General features: G+C 45.3%; 1 pseudogene; it reads left to right on the top strand.

Moving 5' to 3' along the window:
• Nucleotides 1,447–3,684, top strand: LOC108637866 (annotated as a pseudogene).

Genomic DNA, 13,850 nt, shown 5'->3' with positions numbered 1-13,850 from the left:
GTCATACCTGAATGGTCTAACGGTTTTCCCTACTTTCTTCAATTTCAGTCTGAATTTGGTAATAAGGAGTTCATGATCTGAGCCACAGCCAGCTCCTGGTCTTGTTTTTGTTGACTGTATAGAGCTTCTCCATCTTTGGCTGCAAAGAATACAATCAATCTGATTTCAGTGTTGACCATCTGGTGCTGTCCATGTGTAGAGTCTTCTCTTGTGTTGTTGGAAGAGGGTGTTTGCTATGACCAGTGAATTTTCTTGGCAAAACTCTATTAGCCTTTGCCCTGCTTCTTTCTGCATTCCAAAGCCAAATTTGCCTGTTACTCCAGGTGTTTCTTGACTTCCTACTTTTGCATTCCAGTCCCCTATAATGGAAAGGACATGTTTTTTAGGTGTTAGTTCTAAAAGGTCGTGTAGGTCTTCATAGAACCATTCAGCTTCAGCTTCTTCAGCGTTACTGATTGGGGCATAGACGCTTTTGTTATGTTTGCAGACGAGGAATTTAACCTTTACTCTGACTCTCAGTATGTGGTCGGGCTGTTTACACACATTGAGACTGCAGTTCTGCCCGAAAACAAAGCTACTATCTTTCACTTGTTAACTAAATTGAAGCAGCAAATTTGGAAACGTAACAGAGCATTTTTTATTGGCCCCATTCTAGCTCATTCCGGACTGCCTGGACCTTTAAATTCTTTAAATGATTTGGCAGATTCACTAACCAGGGTTACGGTGGCCTCTGTTTTTGAAGATGCCCGAGCCTCTCACTCACTTCATCATCAAAATGCTACTGCATTAAGATATCAATTTCGGATTTCTCAAGTATCTTCTAGAGAGATTGTTCGTTCCTCTTCACATTTTCCCACTCCTATAAATAGTTTGTATATGGGAGTTAACCCTCATGGTCTCAGACCTAATGCACTCTAGCAGATGGATGTAACTCATGTCTCCTCATTTAGAAAATTGTCTTTTGTTCATGTAAGCATAGATACCTTTTCTCATGTTATTGTTGCCACTGCTCGCACTGGACAGGCATATAGGGATGTAATACAACATCTCTTTACTTGTTTTCCATATTTGGGTCTGCCTAGGGCTTTAAAAATTGATAATGCCCCTGCTTACACCTCTAAGTCTTTCCAGGAATTTTGTACAAAGTGTCAAATGAAACATAACACAGGCATCCCCTATAATCCCCTGGGACAAGCTATAGTAGAAAGAGCATACCAAACATTAAAAATACAAATTCAAAAATTAAAGGAAAAGGAATTTAAGTATAGTTCCCCAATCAGATTTTACAATATGTTCTTTTTGTAATAAATAACCTGAATGCTGATTCATCCGGAACCACTGCAATGCTTCATCATTGGTGTCCAGAACAAAATGTAAAGCCATTGGTAAAGTGGAAGGACATACTCTCCAGACAGTGGAAATGTCCCAATCCATTGTTAACTAGCGGCCAAGGATATGCTTGTATTTTTCCACAGGATGCATTTTCACCGTTTTGGATCTCACACAGACTGATTCGTCATGTCGCAGCTCCCCAGACACCTGGCTCCTCCACTGTCATGACCCAAAAAAAGGAAGGGGCCTCTTCTACCTCCACTCCCTCTGCCAGTATGAGAAATGCCACTGACCTCGGGATGACTGACATCAGAGATCCCAGATGAGCAGGGAGTGGACCCACCCACCAGACCCCCCAGACAGATGTCACAACTGCATATACGAGATATTGCTCCCCCTAATCCTTTACCCTGCAGGGAGGTGTCAGGACGTCCTATTCGGGCAACTCAGGAAGACTCCATACCCACCTGGGGACAGATTAAAATGTTCTGTCACCAGGCACAGGGATAGCTTCTTTACAGGAATCTTCAACCTCCCCTGAGAAAGTGTTTATTGCTATGCTTGCCCTACTATCTTGTCAGGTAGGCGTCTCCTCTCCCACTCCAGAAAATTATTGGGCATATTTTCCTGGTCCTCCAACTTTTCAAGTAGTCACATGGAGTAGTGACCCTATAAGGGTAAATACAGACCAACCTCGCCTTCTGGGAGGATCTTATACTTCCTATGTAAAAGACCAATACCCTATTAATTTCAATTATACCTTTAGGGGACTAACAGATGATCTTCCTATTTTCTTTAATTTTCCCTCTGGTCATACAAGAAACTTTATTACTCCCACCAAAAAGGATGTGTTGGAGCCTCTAAAGAAGCAGTTCTGAATAGACTCCCCAACCTCAAAAATTGCATTTAAAGGGGATCCGTCAGTTTGGATATTACAAGCTGGTATGCCTGGAGTCCTTGACCCCTATAGATCCTTGTTTCTCAAAGCTCCACCAGAATATCAAAATTGTGACAATGTTGCTCCCTCAGATGTCATATGGAAAACTATAGATGATCATTTAGGGTATCGAATTTGGAAATCTTGTACTTATAATTCAAGAACTGATTACGGAATATCAGGAGGAGGAAATTATACAATTCAGGACTGGAACAACCCAAATCCAAGTCTGGACCCACTGTCCAATGGTGATTTTATCGATAGATTGGGCAATTGAAAAGAATATTCAGTTCCTTGGCCATTAGCCGCCACTAGATGGCACCATAATCAATTTGTTCACCCTATGCTGTCTTATATGGCTAAGGGTAAAACCTTTTGGCAGCCAGAAATTTGGAGAGCTCTTGCCGCTACTGTCCCTATTACTTTAAGCCCACCAGAAAATAATTATATTTATTCTATTTTAGCTTGTCTACCCTCTCCTTATGTTTTTCTTTTCACTAATGACTCTGGAAGACAATATACAAATGAATTATTCAGATGGACCTAATGTAGTGTCTTGTGAACAATGTATACTCTCATCTTGTTTGACCCCTCAATATAATGTTTGTTCTTTTGTGGTGTTGCAACGTCCACCCTATATTATGGTGCCTGTGACTGTAACCACTCATTGGTATGATAATTATGATCTTTCTGTGCTGCAACAACTAGAAGATTTAACGTGATCATGATGATTTGGGGGCTTACTTATTTTGGGAATATCAGCTTTAATAACTGCAATTACTTCTGTTACTGTGGCAGCAATATCATTGACTTAACCAATGCATACTGCCCAATGTGCTGATACTATGTCTAACAATGTTTCTTTAACGTTGGCAACACAGGAAGTTATAGATAGGAAACTAGAAATGAGGGTAGATGCCCTGGAAGAAGCAATAATATATATTGGGACTGAATTACAGGCTTTAAAAGTAAAACTGGCACTGTCCTGTCATGCTGACTACCAGTGGATATGTGTAACACCCCTGAAAGTAAATGAGACCAATTATGACTGGGAGAAGATTAAAAATCATATTTCAGGTGTTTGGAATAGCTCAGATATTAGTTTAGATTTAGGGAAACTTCATAATCAGATACAGACCATGGAACACTCCCGATTAGATTTTACTGCCGCGGGAGTAGCAAGTGACTTTTTCCAAAATTTCTCTAACTTTATTTCTGAAAAGAACATTATGTCTACTATTTATAGCTATGCTGCTTTGGCCGATCTAATTCTGCTTCTCATAATTAGTCTTCCTTGTATTGTCAGGATTCTTTGACAGAGCATTCAGAAGCTCGTGACTGAAGTATATCTGGTTGTCTTAAGAAATAAAAAAGGGGGAGATGCCGGGTGCCAGCTCGGGAGATCCCACCTGTGACAAAGGTCATGAGGAAGAGGCCTGACAGGCAAAGGCAAGGCATGACTCAAGGGAGCCCCTGGACCTGCTCGAGCATTTACCCCAAAACCAGAATTTGCCTGTCCTATTTTTCACAAACTCCTCTGTTACCAATGGGGGGCTGTCCCCGACCAACTTTCTCTGAAGAAAATTAACTTAGAGCTCTAGTTATTACGTCTCCTGGGCATAATTGGGGTATTTCAATTCAAACCACTCTGATAGCTTTCTAACTTGCCTGAAAGGTTTATCCGGACTTTTACAACTACGCATGTGATTGTTTACAGCCTCACAACTGCAAGAGACACATTTGAGGCATGTAGAGCCTTTCAAGGAGTTAAAAATTATTAAAATAGTATTGGTGAAGGATTTCATTGTTGAACCAATACTTGCTACCAAGTTTTCATATCCTTTATTTGTTCTGTAAATAAAGTGCATTAATTAATATACCTGATGTATAGAAAAAATAATTACCAAAATTAGATCCTTGAATTATGTACTTTCTCTATTGTAACTCACTGCACCTTTGTTGTATAATAATGTAACTTTATTTAGTACTTTAAGGGTGATGTAGATTAAATAAAAAACACGTCAAGGGAAAATGAGTTTTTTGGTTGATTAACATTTATCAAGGAAAAGAGCCATAAAATGTTAACAGGCCTCCTGGCCAGAAGATAATGTAAATCACCTGAGACCTTTTGTATACGGAAAGGTATGCAGAAAGAAAGCCTGGTATCAAGAAGGGTCAAGACTGCTGCCCCTGCATGACTCTGCATCTTCCATTATGTAAAACTTAGGGTATATAAACTCCTTTTGAAAATAAAGTTACGGGTCTTGCACAAGCTTGGTCTCCCCATGTCATAATTTCTTTTTCTCTTTATCTCATTTTCAGGCTAATTCCGTGGAGCACATGGGCCCTCTGAATTCACTGTCCTGCTTGGGCTTCTAAGACCCACTCGAGAAGGTGCTCAAGGTGGGGGCACCTTCCACTATTCAAGAGAGCCCCAGCAGCCAAAGTGAACAGTGCAAGTCCCTTGTCCGGGGCTTTATTGGCTTTCTGCATAAACCAAGGAATATCAGCCTCTTTTCTGTCCCCTATTCTCTTAACTGAAATTTTTTCTTTATCTCACTCTATATCTATATATTTCTCTCGACACGCTGTTCACACTTCGGTATCCTGGATCCAACCAGGACTGGTCCCGGGTAGCAAGCGGGACACTGAGGTCCCTGACGTAACTCAAGAGAAACACCAAGTTTTCTGTCACAACTCGAGAAAAACCAGGAGATTCTCCCCTCAATGTGAGATGAGGGCCTCTTATGATGCAGCATCTCTAGAGAAATCAGACCTTCACTCTTGAGCCTCGAAAGGGTCCTTGACACCCTTGAGGCAACTCAAGAAGTTTCCCGACATCTCCGTCTCCAGTTGAGAAACAACAAGTGTATACCACAAACAAGAAGAGCCCCGTTTTTCCCTCCTCATCTCAAGATGAGGGTCTATTTCCCTGCTTCGTTGGGAAAGGAATCCCGGCATTCGCATCACACCTCAAGAAGAGGCGGTCTCAACTTGAAACTTGAGAGGAACTACAGGGGTCGTGCCACAATTCAGAAAGACCTCAAAGTTCCAATCCACTCCAGACACAACTGATTCCCATGGACCGATTCGACTGTCACCCTCAGTATCGACTTCAACACAATGGCAGGTGTGACAGCCCTATGGCACCTCAAGAGGAAACCCCAGAACCCTATGTCCACTCGACAGAAAGGCTGACAGTACTTTTACAGCTTGAGAGGAAAGTGGACTTGGATGTCTCCACATGAGACGAAGACTGACTCCACTGTTGAAACTCTGTAGGAACCCCGAGATCCATGTCAGCACTGGAGAAGAATCCTGAGGTTCTGGCCTCAAGTTCAGATGAAGACCTAGGACACTCACCAATTAGACAGGAATCCCGAGAGGCCCCTTGCATCTGGCATGGAGACTTGACTTTCCTGAGGCAACATGAGTGGGTCCCTGAGGGCCCTGTCGAAACTCGAGAGGAACCCAAAGTGTCCTTTTGCAACTTGAGAGAAACCAGCAGATTCTCCCCTCAACGTGAGATGAGGCCCTTTTCCACTGCAGCATCTTGAAAGAAATCCCACCTTCCCTCTTGAGCCTCGAAAGGGTCTTTGACACCCTGGATGTAACTCAAGAATTTCCCTGACACACCCATCTCCACTCGAGAGGAACACCAAGGGTCCTGCCAAAACTCAAGAAGGGCCCCAGTTTTCCCTCCTCATCTCGAGATGAGGGTCCATTTCCCTGCTTTGTCGGGAAAGGAATCCCAGCATTCCCGCCGCACCTCAAGAGAAGGCGGTCTCAACTTGAAACTCAAGAGGAAATCCAGGGGTCGTGCCACAATTCAAAAAGACCCCGAGGTCCCAGTCCACTCCAGATACACCTTATCCCCTGCACTGACTCGACTCTCACCCCGAGTATCAACTCAAAAGAAGATGGCATGTGTGACAGCCTGCCGGGAGCCAGCATGGGGAATACTGCCCATGAGAAAGGTCATGAAGAAAGGGGTCTGACAAGAATGCAAAGGTGGGATCAGCCCTCAGGTGTCCCCCTGGATTTTCTCGAGCATCTACCCCCAAAACCAGAGCCTGCCTGCTTTGCTGTCTTATGCTTTCCACCTACTCTTCTGATGGTAACCAGGGGCTGTCCCCCCACCACCTTTTTCTGGAAAAAGTTAATTTAGAGATTTTAGATAATAAGTCTCCTGGGCATGGTAAGAGTGTTTCAATCCAAAAACCCCTCTGATGGCTTTTTAGCCTGCCTGACAGATTTGTCCAGACCCTTACAGCTGCACATGTGATTGTTTGCAGCCTCCCGATTGTGAAAGGCACAGGAAGCTTAATAGATCCTAGGACTGTAGGGGCTTCTGAGGAGTCAAAATCATTAGAAAAGGACTGATTAAGGGATTCACTATTGAGCCAATACTTGCTGCCAAGTTTTCATATCTTTTATTTGTAGATACAGTTGGTATATAGAAAAAACAGGTAGTAGCCCTGGCATTAGCAACCTTAGATCTTTGAGTTAAGTACTTTCTTTGTTACAGTACACTGCATCTTTGTTCTACAGGAATGTAACTTTATTTAGTACTTTGAGGGTGATGTGCATTAAAGAAAAAACACTTCAAGGGGAAATGAGTTTTCTGGTTGATAGACATTTATCTAGGAAAAGAGCCATAAAAATGTCAACAGGCCCCCTGGCCAGAAGATAATGTAAAACCACCTAAAACCTTTTGTATATGGGAGGGTATGCAAAAAGAAATCCTGGGCTCAATAAGGGATAGGACTGCTGTCCCTGCATAACTCTACATATTCCATTATTTTTCATGTACAACTTGGGTATATAAGCTGCTTTTGAAAATAAAGTTGTGGGTCTGGCACCAATGATAGGCTCCCCCATGTCGTTCTTTTCTCTCCCCATGTCGTTCTTTTCATGCAGAATTCCCATCTGGAGCACAGAGACTCTCTGTGTCTACCTATTTACCCTGAAATCTAAGACTCATGTGACAGGGAGCCCAAGGCGGGGCACCCTCCGCTATTCAAGCAGGCGCCAGTGGCCTATGTAGATGGTGCAAGCCTGTTGTCTCAGAGCTTTATATGTCTCCTGTGTAAACCAAGTTATTCAGCCACTTTTCTCCACTAATTTTCCTACTACACTATTCTTTCCTAATCTCTCTTTGTAAACAAGTCTCTCCTTGCCGACTCCATCTCTGCTTCAAATTCCTTGGATCCAACGGGGCTGGACCCAGCAACAGCCCTGTGGCACCTTGAGAGAAAGCCACAGATCCCTATGTCAACTCAACAGGAAGCGTGAAACTACTTTTACAGCTCAAGAGGAAAGCGGACTTGCATGTCTCCACACAAGACGAGGCCTGACTGCCCTGTGGAAACTCCGTAGGACCCCCGAGATCCATGTCAGCACAGGAAAGGAAACCTGAGTTTCCAGCCTAAACTCCAGATGAGGCCCTCGGACCCGTTACTGACTGGATAGGAATCCCGAGAGGCCCCTCATAACTCACAATGGAGACTTGACATCCCTGAGGCAACACGAGAGGGTTCCTGAGATCCACGTCGTAACTCAAGAGGAACCTCTTGTTTCCTGCCGCAACTCGAGAAAATCCAGGAGATTCTTCCCTCAAGGCGAGTTGAGGCCCATTTCCACTGAGGCATCTCGAGAGAAATCCCACCTTCCCTCTTGAGCCTCAAAAGGGTGCTTGACACCATTGATGCCACTCAGGAAGTTCCCTGACATACCCGTCTCCACTAGAAGAACACCAAGGGTCCCTCCAAAACTCAAGAAGAGCCCCACTTTTCCCTCCTCACCTCGAGATGAGGGTCCTTATCTCTGCTTCGTCAGGAAAGGAATCCCGGCATTCCCGTCACACTTCAAGAGGAGGCGGTCTCAACTTGAAACTAGAGAGGAACTCCAGGGGTCGTGCCACAATTCAAAAAGACCCTGATGTCGCGATTCCACTCCAGGTAAACCTGATTCCCCTGCACTGACTCGACTGTCACCCTGAGTATCAACTCAAAATAAGATGGCAGGTGTGACACCCTGCCCAGAGCCAGCATTGGGAATCCGCCCGAGACGAAAGTCACGAAGAAAGGGGCCTGATAAAACGCAAAGGCAGGATCAGCCTTCAGGTATCCCCCGGGTTTTTCTCGAGCATCTACAACAAAAACCAGAGTCTGCCTGCATTAGTGTGTTATGCTTTCCACCTATTCTTCTGACAGTAACAGGGGGCTGTCACCCCAGCACCTTTTTCTGGAAAAAGTTAATTTAAAGCTTTTAGATAATAAGTCTTCTGGGCATAATAACAGTGTTTCAATCCAAAAACCCCTCTGATGGCTTTCTAGCCTGCCTGACAGGTGTGTCCGGACCATTACAGCTCTGCATCTGATTGTTTGTGGCCTCTGGACCACGAGAGGCACAGGAAGCTTAATAGATCCTAGGATTGTAGGGGTTTCTGAGGAATCAAAATCATTAGAAAAGGACTGATTAAGGGTTTCATTGTTGAGCCAATACTTGCTGCCAAGTTTTCACATTTTTTATTTGTAGATACAGTTGGTATATAGAAAAAACAGGTAGTAGCCCTGGCATTAGCCACATTAGATCTTTGAGTTAAGTACTTTCTTTGTTATAAACCACTGCATCTTTGTTCCACAGGAATGTAACTTTATTTAGTACTTTGAGGGTGATGTGCATTAAGGAAAAAACACTTCAAGCGAAAATGAGTTTTCTGGTTGATAGACATTTATCTAGGAAAAGAGCCATAAAAATGTTAACAGGCCCCCTGGCCATAAGATGATGTAAAACCACCTAAGACCTCTTGTATATGGGAGGGTATGCAAAAAGAAAGCCTGGTTTCAATAAGGGTCAGGACTGCTGCCCCTGCATAACTCTGCATATTCCATTATTTCTTTATGCACCACATGGGGTATATAAGTTGCTTTTGAAAATAACGTTGTGGGTCTGGCACCAATGCTAGGCTCCCCATGTCCTTATTTTCTCCCCTTTTCTGGTTGAATTCCAATCTGGAGCACAGAGGCCCTCCATGTCTACCTATTTCTCCTGGCTTCTAAGACCCACACGAGAGGAAGCCCAAGGCAGGGCACCCTCTGCTATTCAAGTGGGCGCCAGTGGCCTACGTAGATGGTGCAAGCCCCTTGTCTCGGAGCTTTATGGGTCTCCTGTGTAAACCAAGTTATTCAGCCACTTTTCTCAACTAATTTTCCTACTACACTATTCTCTCCTAGTCTCTGTTTATAAATAAGTCTCTCCTTGCCGACTCCGTCTCGCTTCAAATTCCCTGGATCCACCGGGGCTGGACCCAGCAACAGCCCTGTGGCACCTTGAGAGAAAGCCACAGATCCCTATGTCAACTCAACAGGAAGCCTGACACTACTTTACAGCTTGCGAGGAAAGCGGACTTGCATGTCTCCACACGAGACGAGGCCTGACTGCCCTGTTGAAACTCCAGAGGAACCCCGAGATCCATGTCACCACTGGAGAGGAACACTGAGGTTCCGACACCAACTCCAGATGATGACCTAGGCCCCAGCAGCAACTGGAGCAGAATCTGGAGAGGCCCCTCGCAACTCGCATGGAGACTAGAAAGCCTGAGGCAACATGATTGGGTCCCTGAGGTCCCCGTTGTAAATCCAGAGGAACCCCAACGTTCCAGCCACAATTCAACAAAAAGCCAGGAGATTGTTGGGTCAACGCGAGATGAGGACCTTTTCCAATGTGGATTCTCAAGAGAAATCCCACCTTCCCTTTTGAACCTTAAAAGGGTCCTAGACACCCTTGATGCAACTCAATAAGTTCCCCGACATACACGTCTCCACTCAAGAGGAACAACGAGAGTCCTGCCACAACTCAAGAAGGGTCTCGTTCTTCCCTCCTCATCTCGACATGATGGTCCATTTCCCTGCTTCGTCGGGAAAGGAATCCCAGCATTCCCGCCGCACCTCAAGAGGAGGCTATCTCAACTTGAAACTCAAGAGGAACTCCAGGGGTCGAGCCACAATTCAAAAAGACCCTGATATCCCAATCCACTCCAGATAAACCTGATTCCCCTGCACTGACTTGACTGTCACTCCAAGAATCGACTCCAAACATGATGGCACGTGTGACAGCCCTGCCGCACCACAAGAGAAAGCCACAGATCCCTATGACAACTCGACAGGAAGCCTGACACTACTATTACAGCTCGAGAGGACAGCAGACTTGCATATCTCCACACAAGACGAGGCTTGACTCCCCTGTTGAAACTCCATAGGAATCTTGAGATCCATGTCAGCCTTGGAGAGGAACCCTAAGTTTCCGGCCTTAACTCCAGATGAGGACATAGGCCCCGGCAATGACTGGAAAGGATTCTGGAGAGGCCCCTGGCAACTCACATGGAGACTTGACTTTCCTCAGGCAACACTAGCGGATCCCTGAGGTCCGCGTCGTTCTCGAGAGGAACCCCAGGTTTCCTGCCACAACTGGAGAAAAAGCCAGGAAATTGTCCCCTCAATGCGAGATGAGGCCCTTTTCCATTGTGGTGTCTAGAGAGAAATCCCAACTTCCCTCTTCAGTCTCGAATGGGTCTTTGAAACCCTTGATGTAACTCAAGAAGTTCCCCGACATACTCGTCTCCACTCGAGAGGAACACAGAGTGTCCTGCCACAACTCAAGAAGAGCCCCGTTTTCCCCTCCTCATCTCGAGATGAGGGTCCATTTCCCTGCTTCGTTGGGAAAGGAATCCTGGGTTCCCGTTGCACCTCAAGAGGAGGTGATCTCAGCTTGAAACTCGAGAGGAACTCTGTCGGGGTCCAGCCCCGGTAGTTCCAGGGTAATTCGAAGCCTGGCATTGTTGGCGTGTAGAGGAAAACTGTTTAATTAAAGATATGGAGAGAAATTAGGGAAGAATAGTGTAGTAGGAAAATTAGTGGAGAAAAGAGGGTGAATAACTTGGTTTATGCAGAGAACCAAAAAAACCCAAGGGCAATGGGTTTGCACTGCCTACTTATGCCACAGGCGTCTTCCTGGTCTCCCAGAGGAGTAGAGACATAAAGTGCCTCCCCGTTCAGATCTTAGAAGCCCAGGCAAAATTAGTAGGCTTGGTGAGCTTCCTCGTTCCAGATGGAAATTCAGCCAGAAAAGAAGAGAGCGAAAAAACATGATTCGGGGGAAACCAATCTTTCCAGGAACTGGTCCTGTTTCTTTATTTTCCTGATGTGCTTTTATACTTTAAGTCATACATAGAGATGAATGGGAAATACAAAGTCACCCGGGGTCAGGGCTGACCCTTACTGAAACCACGTTTTCTTTCTGCATTCCTTCCAATATACAAACTTTCAGGTGATTTACATCATCTTCTGGCCAAGAGGCCTGCTAACATTTTATGACCCTTTCTGATGATGATTAGTCAACCAGAAACCTTATTTTCTCCAAAGGTGATTTTTCTTAAGTCAGGCACCACCCTCCAAAGGCCCCAGATAAAGTTTCTTTCCTACAGGGCAAAGGTGCAGTGGGCTATAATCAAGAAAAGAATTTACTTAGCCTAAGGTCTAAAGTGATTATATCAAGGTTAATACTTATTTCTCCTATATGCTAGTTATATCAATTGGTGTGTATAAGGGGCAAGGGATATGGAAGCTTAGCAGCAAATATTGACTCAACAATAAAACCCTCCACTGGTATAATTTCCACCTAATTAGCTAACACTATACTAATAATTTTCTGAATTCTCAAAAGAATTTGTCCTTAGAAAGTTTATAGCATCTCGTGCCTCTCACAGTTGGGAGGCTGTGAACAATCACATGTGGCCAGATAAACCTGTCAGGCAGGCTAGAGAGCCATCAGAGGAGCTTGTGGACTGAAACACTCTTGTTACGTCCAGGAGATTTATTAACTGGAGCTCTAAGTTAGCTCCTTTTTAGAGATAGGTAGTGGAGGATAACCTCTGTAATGTCAGAAGTGGTGAAAGCATAATGCAGTAAGGTAGGCAGACTCTGGTTTTGGGGGTAGATGCTCGAGAATATCCAGGGGGACCCCTGAGACCTGATCCCACCTTTGCATATGTCAGGCCTCCTTCCTCATGACTTTTGCCATGAGTGGGATTCCTCACACTGGCTCCGGCAGAACTCCAAGAGTCGTACCACATTTCAAAAAGACCCCGAAGACCCAATCCACTCTAGAAACACCTGATTTCCCTGCATTGACTTGACTGTCACTCCGAGTATCGACTCAGAATACGATGGCAGGTGTGACAGCACTGTGGCACCTCGAGAGGGAGCCACAGATCCCTATGTCAACTCGACAAGTAGCCTAACACTACTTTTACAGCTTGAGAGGAAAGCGGACTTCCATGTATCCACAAGAGATGAAGCCTGACTCCACTGTTGAGACTCCATAGGAACCCCGAGACCCATGTCAGCACTAGAGAGGAAACCTGAGGTTCCGGCCGCAAATCCAGATTAGGACCTAGGACCCAGCACCGACTGGAGACGAATCCCAAGAGGCCCCTCGTAACTCGCATGGATACTTGACTTACCTGAGGCAACACGAGTAGGTCCCTGAGGTCCCCATCGTAACTCAAGAGGAACCCCAATTTTCCTGCTGCAACTCGTGAAAAACTAGGAGATTCTCCCCTCAAAGCGAGATGAGGCCCTTTTCTGCTGTGACGTCTCGAGAGAAATCCCACCCTCCCTCTTGAGTCTCGAAAGGGTCCTTGACACCCTGGATGCAACTCAAGAAGTTCCCCGACATACCCATCTCTATACGAGAGGAACACTGAGTGCCCCGCCTCAACTCAAGAAGAGCCCCGTTGTTCCTTCCTCATCTTGAGATGAAGGTCCATTTCCCTGATTCGTCTGGAAAGGAATCCCAGCATTCCCATCGCACCTCAAGAGGAGGTGGTCTCCACTTGAAACTCGAGAGAAACTCCAAGGGTCGTGCCACAATTCAGAAAGATCCCGATTTCCCAATCCACTCGAGATAAACCTGATTCCGCTACCCTGAATTGAATGTCACAAGTACCATCAAAACACGTGGCGGTTGACAGCCTGTGGAATCCTAGAGAAGAAAAGCCAGCGTCCTAGGTCAACTCGACGGGAAGCCTGGCACTACTTTTACAGCTTCAGAAGAAAAGTGGCCTTCCAGGTCTCCACACAAAATGAGGCCTGACTCCTGTTGAAACTCTATAGGTGCGGGAGCCACAACGGTAGATCACCCATGAGATCAGTCATGGTGGAGTGACCTAGGAGCAAGGCATATCAGGACTGCGAGGACCCCTGGACCTCCTCATAGCTGTACCAAAACCAGAATCTGTCTGTCTTACTATCTTGTGCCTGTTCACACAACTCTTCCGACATTAACCAGGGAGCTATCCCGACCACCGTTCTCTGGAGAAAACTCAAACTGGGGCCCTACTAATAAGTCTCCCTGGACGTGGGAAAAGAATTTTCAATTCATATCCCCTTTGCTGGGGCATTCTAGCTTGGCTTTGACAGGTTGCTATCCAGACGTTGCAGTAGGAATGTGATTTACTTCATGAGCCTGCCCAAACTGTGAGAATGCACAGGAATGCTAAAATTCTAAAATGATGAGC

This window comes from Capra hircus, chromosome 17 (assembly GCF_001704415.2).
Source record: "Capra hircus breed San Clemente chromosome 17, ASM170441v1, whole genome shotgun sequence".
NCBI classification, from domain to species: Eukaryota; Metazoa; Chordata; class Mammalia; order Artiodactyla; family Bovidae; genus Capra; species Capra hircus.
This window is presented reverse-complemented; position numbering and strand designations above follow the sequence as displayed.